Genomic DNA, 10110 nt, shown 5'->3' on the forward strand with positions numbered 1-10110 from the left:
CTGCCGTGGCGTTTATTCCTTACAAAAATGGATATCAACTTTCTTTAGAATTTGTATTAACATTCTATTGACTCTAGTAACCTTGTAGTAACTTTTACATTCTATCAACAATTGTTCATACAACGTTGATAGAAGTTACTTCTTTGTATGTACTCCTGTCAATAGAAAGTTACTAGAAAATAATTTTTACATTCTATGTACCTTTGTCAATACAAAGTTGGTAGACTGTTACTTCTTTGTATTTACTCCTGTCAATAGAAAGTTACTAGAAAAGCTGGGTGCAGTTTGACACGTTGAGAGAAGTAAATGAACAAACTGCATGGTGTTCGAGGTGATTAACACTAACTTGTTCGCATAATCGTGACGACATCTTACCTGATTGCATGGTGGAATCTGTTGCAGCTAGTCAACAATTTCACTATATCGAAAAGCGACCAACATTATTCGCAGCAAATGCGTTCGGAATGTAATCAGGATATGGGAAAACGTTTTAAAACAGAAGATATATTCCATTTTAATACTTTATGTTCTTTACGGACTGCTGTGAGCAGAAATACTCTAGAAAGTGACAAAACATTTTTGGTCATCCGAATAGATGCCTCAAATCATGTACTGTAGGCGAACACTTCAAAGCTATGAAAACAACCTTGAACACGAAACAAACATTACACTCACATTCCCTTAGCCAAGCATATTCTATTAACATTCGTTGATAGGAAGTTCATACAATTTCCTTACTGCTTTCTATGTACTGCTGTCAGTAGAAACATACTATAGACACCGACAGAACGTTTTATAATGAGAATAAATGCCTAAATTAATTAAGTACTCTAGCCTAACATGTCAATGCAACTAAAGCAACCTTGAACACGAAACAAACATTTGCAGTCACATTTTCTTAGGGCATATTTTATCAACATTTGTTGATAGAAAGTTCATACAATTTTCTTACTGCTTATATACTGCTGTCAATAGAAATATACTACGAACCGAGAAAGCATTTTGGTGATGCGAATAAACAAATAAAAGCCTAAAATAATCAAGTACTGTAGCCGACAACTTCAAACCGGCAACTTAACTAACCTTGAAGACGAAACAAAAATTTGCAATCACATTCCCATAGCCGAGCACGCTGTGGATTTTTAGAAATTTCAGTTCAATTTTCTCAATACTAGATTTACTGCTTTCGCATTTTCGAGTGCGGGGAAAAGGGCAAAGTTCATAGCAGAACATTTATCGCGAAATTCAGAAACGTGCCTTGAATTGAAGACATTTAGTGACAATTTTTGATTGTATAAAGTCTACGAAAAAAGTTACCAGCAAACGAAATAATTTTGGTATAAAGTGAATGAATTCATAGAATACTCAAGTATTATTGCCTCGCACTTCAAGGAAATTAAAAGAATTTTAAGAAAAAATAGGAGCTAGTGACATATTGTGTTACATAAGCGCAATGATGACTTCGTTACAGCGAATCAGTTTCGCTGATGGCTCATTCTACACGAAAACAATGCTTTCTGCTGCGTATTCGTCCTTAAATTCTGTACTCAGGCAGTCATTAAACAGATTTAACATTTCAGAACTAACAAAGAATTTCAGCAGAGCTGTACAACAACTCTGCCAATTCGAAACACGTTGGTGTTGCTATTGTTGTAATTCTTGATAGGTCATATTTTAACGTGCAGTTGAACAGTGATGTACCGTACGACGGTGCTAAAACACACTAGCATTAAGAGCGTTTCGCTCTGAGGTTTCAGAGGGATTATTGTTGCGAGCTACAAAAAAAGTTTAGCATTGCACCGATGTGTTTCCACACTCATTGAATGACACGTTCTCGCTAGCCCAAACGGCGCCCAAATTATATCACCAGCTTCCTGAACCTGCACCGCAAGCACACTTTCCCTGCACACTGACCGCCATGCAAAAGTGCCCGGTACACTATGCCACTCCACGTGGGAGCGCCCAATTTAAACCCTCGCACTACCCTCCCCCTCGAGCGACCAGCAATGGCTGATCGCACGGGACTGAAAAACCCCGCGCGAAAAGGGCCGCACCGCTTCGCGCTCTGAGTAAATTCTGTGTAACGTGTGCAGGCTTACAGCTTCGAGAACTCAAGTTGCTTCGTTCCTCAGCGACTGTACATGCGTAATTTCAGGCAAAGCAATATTAATTTTTATTCATGTTCGGCGGCGGATACTATAAAGAGAAGTATAGAGAAACAAAACAGGTAACAGCGGCCCGCTGTACTCAACTGCGGTAACAAGGGCTTTGCATGAGGAAGGTGCACGGCAATTGGAGCACTATAAGCCCTCATTCTTGACTTGTTACATTTTTCGGTAGTACTGAGCCACAGAGGAGCTTCCAGTATGGAAAAAGCTAGGGAGCAGCCCCCACTTTGAGCACCGCTAAAGAACAGGCGCAGTGCCTCTTCCGCATCTTCACTTGCATCTCCTTCAACGCAAACACGGTACGAAGCTGTGGCGAGGGAAAACGTGGTGAGAGCTGTATTTTCTATCTTCCCGTAATGCAATGACTAAGGAATCCTGGAATAAAGTGTTGGGTTTTAACGTAGTCATACGGAGTAGACGCGCGAAAGCATGTGTTCATTCTTCACCTTTTCTTACTGCCATCAGCGGACGTGAGGCCGAGCCGAGGACCGCATAAGGCAGAGGCAAAAAGCAATCAAGGAAGCACACAAAAAGACAACGGTAGCGCGACTGTCGGCGGGGCTCGCTCGAGCAAAGAGCGTGCAAGGTGTCCAATGACGTGACATAAACACACACAAAACAGAGGCGATGCTGCAGCGCAGCATTGAAAGTTTCGCGCGTCACGCTAGAGCGGCGTGCGAACGCTCGTGTTCCCTAGGTACACACACGTACACTAAATCGCATGAGCCAAGCTGTGTAGAGTACGCTAAGCCACACAATATGCGAAAATAAAAACCGAAACCAGTAGCGTTTGGCAACATCATCATCATTCCTTATTCTGCGACGCAGTTACGGGGAGCTGAGTTATAGCCTTAGAACTAGGCAGACAGTGCAGCCGTGCAGCGGCTGCGGCTTTCCTGGCCCCAGATGCGTCGCCTGTAGCTGCCCGGCATGCTGCCCGGTTTTCCAAGCTTTCGTTCGCAGCGCCGCCAGAAACAGATGGTTGTGAGTAGTCGCATTTTTTCACCGCAATCATTCCAATTTGCTGACTTTGTAATTGAAACAAAATACTTTGTCGTTTAATGCAACAAGTTTGTGGCAAAAAGGGCTTTATCAATTCTTTTTTTAACGCGTGTAAAGTTAGGCGACATTAGCGCCACCTTTCCGTTCGCTGGCGGCGGATTGCGAGTCTCATGTTGGCCGCGCGCTACACTATCTTTTTTAGGACGCTGAAACGACTCTTTGTTGGCGGGGTGCGACGGTTGTGATGTGGGTGCGTTTCTTCAGTTTGTTTGTGTTAAATGTGCGGCCTCGTTAGTGTTGTGGTAGTGTGACTGAACTCGGAAGGTGATAGATGGCTCCAGTGCTGCGGAAGACGTTCTTACGCGCACGCAGTGCTCAAAAACTGCTCTGACGTACTGCACGCAACCACGCCGAGAGCGGCCGGCGCCCGATGCCCGATAGAAGAAACGGCTTGCCGTGAACGTTGACAAATGTAAGTACAGAACTGGAAAATGACTTCTGCGATGTGTCGGGGGTATGATTGAGGGCTGCGAATGCATTTGGGTTGGTATTCACGTCTTGTTCGCAGTGAGGTGCAAAATGCGGGCACCACGCGATCGTTTGCAGAGAGAAGGTGTTCTGACACGCTCGCTTGCCAACTATGCAACTTTTAACCCGCCGCCTCACGCTGTTTGCGTCAGCTCCTCGGCGCAGGAGTTATGTGATAGAATTTGGTTGCACGCCGAGAACTATGGGGTGCTGCTTGATTCGTTATTCCGACTGAACAGGAGCAGCGCGTGAAAAGGAGACCATAAGAACGAAAAGTGCTTGTAGCGGCGTGCGTCTTTTCATTCTGCTGCCTGAGTGTTTACTGGATAAGGAGCATTGCCCGTTCTACGTCGCAGTCACATCAAGTGCTGTGTTTCTTGATAGTTCTGGTCAACGAAACGACGATTAAAAATAGCAGAACCATTCCATTGCAGTGCAGCTGAGGTAATCGCACAATGGAAGGTTTGTTGTCATTTTATTTTTTTACGTTCACTACATTTATGTCATTCCCCCATTTTCAGTCTGAAGCGATAAAAGTATAACGTGATTCGCGAATAATAGCTTTAAGAAAAGTATGACAAGCTTTGTAAACCATTTTTTGCTAACTATTGGAGGCATAGGTAATTAATAATTAGCCTCCACTCATGAACACATTGGACTGAACAGCTAGAGGTTTTAATGGGATGTGGCTTCTGTGATGTTTATGAAAGCATGGCTCTAATGCAGCCTTTCTTCAAATGCACCCGCAGTCAAGCCCTGTACAGCTGCTCCACCGGTATCATCACGCTACTTTTGCACCAGCTTTCATCTGTCATCAAGCCAATGCTACCTCAACCAGAGGCAAATGACATCAAGACCTGCTGGTTCAGCCTATCAGCCACTGACACTGGATATCAAGCATGTGCCACTTGTAAAAGGATAGGTAGACAAGTGGCTATATTTTCCTTGTCTTTTTTAGCCTGCCAAAAATCTTCTCGTCCAGGCTCCCTCTCTCTTTCGTTTTTTTTTCTTTTAAAAGAGGACCAAGAGAAAGGGAAAAGATATTGCAGGCGTCATGAAAGCACTCCCCTAGTCAAGTGCATTGTGTTATAGTGTGAAATGCTTTCTATAGTTTTTTCCCTCATGCCTCTCGTGCTTCGAAATCTTGACCACTGTATAGACCAAATTAAAACAATTATCTGCTTCATGACCTTTATACAGCAGTCTAAAAGCAGCAAATAAATTTTATAGGTTTACTTCAGCAGTACCTACCTCTTACAAGGTATGGCATGTTTGAAGTGAACCAGTGATGTGATAGGCATGGCGTAACGGGCAATGCATAATTGAATATTGGCGTTCACGTGGAGCACTCTGCTTTAGAAGCATATTTGTTGCTAGCATCAATAATTGATACCTTACCAGGTTATCCTTGCATTACATGAAACCCTGCAAAGCTTATATTTTAGCTGTACAGAAGAAAGGTGCTTATTCGATGTCATGAGCATTGCTGAGGTTTTCTTTCACACTCCCTTTGTCACAACTGACTGCACTGTACAGTTGAAATGCATTTGGAATTGAGTATTGGTGCATTGTTTTTTTTATTCATGCCGACGTTCTGTTACTGATTGCATTACACTAGCTGAGCCTAAGTCAACAAATATTGCTGTGACCTTAACAAGACCCCTGGCTTTACTTGAACCGATGTGTTTGATGTTGCCTTTCTCCTGTGCCATCAAGGTTTGTAATAAGCTGTGTAAATAACTTATTTTCTTTCTCGAGGTATTTATTGCTGCAATTAGTGACAGGTAATTTCCTAAAGAACAACCTAAGTGCACATTTTTATCTTCTTTGGAACACTTGTTTGCTTGTTTCCCTTGTATTCTTAACTTAAACAGATATGAGCAGGCCTCAGCACTAGAGGGATGTGCTGCGGGACAAATAAAAAACTACCAGTCCAGCTGCTCCCTTAGGGGCATGTTTCTGAGGCTTTTATCGCTTGTAGTTCTATGCAGCTTTACTTACAAGTATTGTATCTGACGCAGTGTGTGCCTTAATATTTTGATTCATTTGCTTTAGAGTGTGCCACTCTTGCCCTGACGAACTTGCTCACCTTTGTACTCTTTGTTCATACATTTTCCCCTAACACCTGGTATAGCTCCAAATGATATATTATCTACAGCAACATGTGCATTATATTGCAATGTCTTTGTGGCATCACTTTTGAAAACAAAAGCTGCCTGAATTTTTGTGCAGACAAATCAGAAACACAACATAATTTTTATGTTATCTTCATATGACTGGAATGGCTAAATATCTCTTCGTGGTAGCCTAATTTGGTCATCATCATCATCAGCCTGACTACACCCACTGCAGGGCAAAGGCCTCTCCCATGTCTCTCCAATTAACCCTGTCCTTTGTCACTTGCCGCCACTGTATCCCCGCAAACTTCTTAATCTCATCCGACCACCTAACTTTCTGCCGTCCCCTGCTGCGTTTGCTTTCTCTTGGAATCCACTCCGTTACCCTTAAGGACCAGCGGTTATCTTGCCTTCGCATTACATGCCCTGCCCAAGCCCATTTCTTCTTCTTGATTTCAACTAAGATGTCATTAACCCGCGTTTGTTCCCTCACCCACTCCGCCCTCTTCCGATCTCTTAACGTTATACCTATCATTTGCCTTTCCATAGCTCGCTGCGTTGTTCTTAACTTAAGCTGAACCCTCTTTGTTAGCCTTCACGTTTCTGCCCCATAGGTGAGTACCGGTAGGATACAGTTGTTGTATACTTTTCTCTTCAGGGATATTGGTAAGCTACCGATCATGATCTGAGAGAATCTGCTATATGCGCTCCACCCCATTCTTATTCTTCTAGTTATTTCCCTCTCATGATCCGGATCTGCGGTCACTACCTGCCCTAAGTAGACATATTCTCTTACTACTTCCAGCACCTCGCTACCAATTGCGAACTGCTGTTCCCTTGCTAGGCTGTTGAACATTACTTTGGTTTTCTGCATGTTAATTCTTAGCCCCACCGTTCTGCTCTGCCTGTCTAACTGGTTGATCATGCTTTGCAGTTCTTGTCCTGAGTGGCTTAGCAAGGCAATGTCATCAGCGAATCGCAAATTACTCAGGTATTCTCCATTAACTCTTATCCCTAACTGTTCCCATTCCAGTCCCCGGAATACCTCCTGTAAGCAGGCATTGAAGAGCATTGGCGAGATCATGTCTCCCTGCCTGACACCTTTCCGTATTGGAATTTTATTGCTGACTTTATGGAGAACTATAGTAGCTGTGCAATCATTATAAATATCTTCCAATATTTTCACATAACACTCTTCCACACCCTGATTCCGTAATGCCTGCATGACAGCTGAGGTTTCCACTGAGTCAAATGCTTTCTCGTGATCAATGAAGGCTATATATAGGGGTTGGTTATATTCTGCGCATTTCTCTATCACCTGATTGATAGTGTGAATGTGGTCTATTGTCGAGTATCCTTTACGAAAGCCTGCCTGATCATTTGGTTGACTAAAGTCCAAGGTTGTCCTGACTCTGTTAGCGATTACCTTAGTAAATACCTTGTAGGCAACGAACAATAAGCTGATTGGTCTGTAATTCTTCAAGTCCTTGACGTCTCCTTTCTTATGAATTAAGATAATGTTAGCGTTCTTCCAAGCTTCTGGTACTCTCGAGGTCACAAGGCACTGCGTATACAGGGTGGCTAGTTTTTGTAGCACAATCTCTCCTCCGTACTTCAACAAATCTGCTGTTACCTGATCCTCACCAGCTGCTTTCCCTCTTTGCATTGCTCCTAAGGCTTTCTTTACTTCCTCCTTCGTTACTGGCAGGATGTCCGATTGCTGTGCTCGACTGCCTCCCTCAGTAACTTGATGATTACATTCACTACTGTATAGATTTGTGTAGGATTCTTCGGCTAATTCAACTATCTTATCCATATTGCTGATGACATTGCCCTGTTTGTCTTTTAGCGCATACATCTGGTTTTTACCTATGCTCAGTTTTCTCCTCACTGATTTTAGGCTACCTCCGTTCCTTAGAGCATGCTCGATTTTCTCCACGTTAAACTTTCTTATGTCGGCTACCTTGCGCTTATTTATTAACTTCGATAGATCTGCTAGTTCTATCCTGTCTGTGGAGTTAGAAGTCCTCTTGCTTTGGCGTTTCTTAATCAGATCTTTAGTCTCCTGAGATAGCTTGCTGGTATCCTGTCGAACCATCCTACCACCTACTTCTGCGGCGCACTCTGTAACGATAGCTGTAAGATTATCATTCATTGTTTCAACACTGCGGTTGTCTTCTTCAGTTAAAGCGGAAAATCTGTTTTGCAGCGGCAGTCTGAATTCCTCTACCTTCCCTCTTAATGCTAACTCGTTAATAGCCTTTCGCTTCACCAGTTTCCTCCGTTCCCTCTTCAAATCTAAGCTAACACGAGACCTTACCATTCTGTGGTCGCTACAACGGACCTTACCGAGGACCTCCACATCCTCTACGATGCCAGGGTGTGCACACAGTATGAAGTCTATTTCATGTTTAGTCTCACCATTGGGGCTCTTCCACGTCCACTTCCTGTTTGCTCGTTTGCGGAAGAAGGTATTCATAATCCGTAAACTATTTCTATCTGCGAACTCTACTAATAACTCTCCCCTACTGTTCCTAGAACCTATGCCATAGTCACCTACCGCCTTGTCTCGAGCCTGCCTAATTAGGTGTAACACGTTAATGTCAGTTCCTGTGAATATCATTCAGTCCTCGATTGTGGGGGCAGAATTGAACACAACAGCATGTTATAGCTTTTTCTTGTTCAAGGACGCATTACATTTAGTTCTAGTCTTGTGACTGCTGCTTATGCTATTACTCAGCAGCCTTATCAAACTCACTCGGAGTGCTGCATTTTAGTGCACATTTAACTGATTGTTGCTGCTCCGTGTTTGATTCTATTAGAAGTTACTATAACTGTATACTTTGAATGTTTTCTTGTGCAGTTCTCTTGCTGCTGCATTCTGCCATGGAGAAGGCTACCTGTTCGTGCACACGTCTCATCACTAGGATGCTACCTCTTCCACTGGTGATGCAGACAAGTAACGACAGGGTTAATTGGAGAGGCATGGGAGAGGCCTTTGCCCTGCAGTGGGCATAGTCAGGCTGATGATGATGATGAACAACAAGCAGGCTGCCTGATATTGAGGACAAGTGTCAGGATAGTGCACCAACAAAGTCGCTTAAGCATTTCTGTGCTGATGCATTTTTACTAAAATCAGCTCATAGCTTAATATCTACATCCATGGGGACATTTAGCATATGTTTGGCATTTGTTTGACTTTTAATTCGCTAGTGTTTGCAGCCTTTAATGTTGGTCTTAAGACAGTGTAAGCATTGTTTCACTGTGTGGGATTTTTTAGCTGTTTTGGAGAGATGTGTGTGTATGCATGCAGTTTTTTTCCACGGGTTTGTTATGTGGCTCATGGAACTTTCATGTTACAGAAGAAATTATTTCGTTTCTGTGTTGTACAGGAAAGTGAGCAGTATTTATATGCACCAGGTGTTTCAGGAAAGAATAAGTAGTTTTCAAAAATATGGCTTTTGCTGCATAATATTACCAGTGTTAGCAGACACCAGAAAGCCGGTGAGGTGTATTTAGTAAGCTGGTTAACTAATTTTTGATAATTAACTTTTTAACTAACACAGGTTTGCAACTGGTTGCAGTTAGAGACTTTTAGCCAGTTGTTCGTAGTAGCCATATCAGTTTCTGGAATGTACAAAACATGATTACTTTCGCCGCTGTGGCTCGACAAAATTTGGCTGCGTCGTGCGAAAATACATGTGCTTTTGAAAGCACACAGGGAAAGAAACCCCTCCAGTGCATGTAACTGCTACAAATCTCTAATGGCAACTAGACGCCTAACTCTGATAGTGAAGGAATCATATTCTTAGCAGTAAGAAACACACACAACACCAAGACACACACACACACAGGACACCCGCTAGACTTCAACTATCTTTACTGGACACTTGTACAACATAAATATGTATCACTGAGCACACGCAGGTGCCTCGTCATCCGCAACAGGTCTAACTACGCCCTGCCCTCTCCTGCAAGGCATACGGTTGCGCCGATAAACAATCTCTTTTTCTGCCAACACCAGGGAGGGAGTGCTTACACATGTCACCCGCCTCTTGAATACGAAAGACTTCGATAATTTTTCTTTCTTTTTTCTCGGCTCCCAGGCCTTTCGTATTCAAGAGGCGGGTGACGTGTGTAAGCACTCCCTCCCTGGCATTGGCAGAAAAAGTGATTGTTTATCGGCGCAACCGTATGCCTTGGAGGAGAGGGGAGGGCGTAGTTAGACCTGATGCCGATGACGAGGCACCTGCGTGTGCTCAGTGATACATATTTATGTCGTACAAGTGTCCAGT

At 43.2% G+C, this 10110-nt stretch overlaps 1 long non-coding RNA gene across 1 annotated transcript; it reads left to right on the top strand.

The window, feature by feature from the left end:
• Positions 1-2779: 2779 nt before the first annotated feature.
• On the top strand, positions 2780-9712 carry LOC149327484 (uncharacterized). The gene is made up of 3 exons (XR_016285908.1): positions 2780-3642; positions 4448-4628; positions 8679-9712. It is a non-coding gene; the product is annotated as an uncharacterized LOC149327484 (long non-coding RNA).
• Positions 9713-10110: the final 398 nt, after the last annotated feature.

This window comes from Amblyomma mixtum, chromosome 10 (assembly GCF_055824585.1).
Source record: "Amblyomma mixtum isolate Tamu chromosome 10, ASM5582458v1, whole genome shotgun sequence".
NCBI lineage: Eukaryota > Metazoa > Arthropoda > Arachnida > Ixodida > Ixodidae > Amblyomma > Amblyomma mixtum.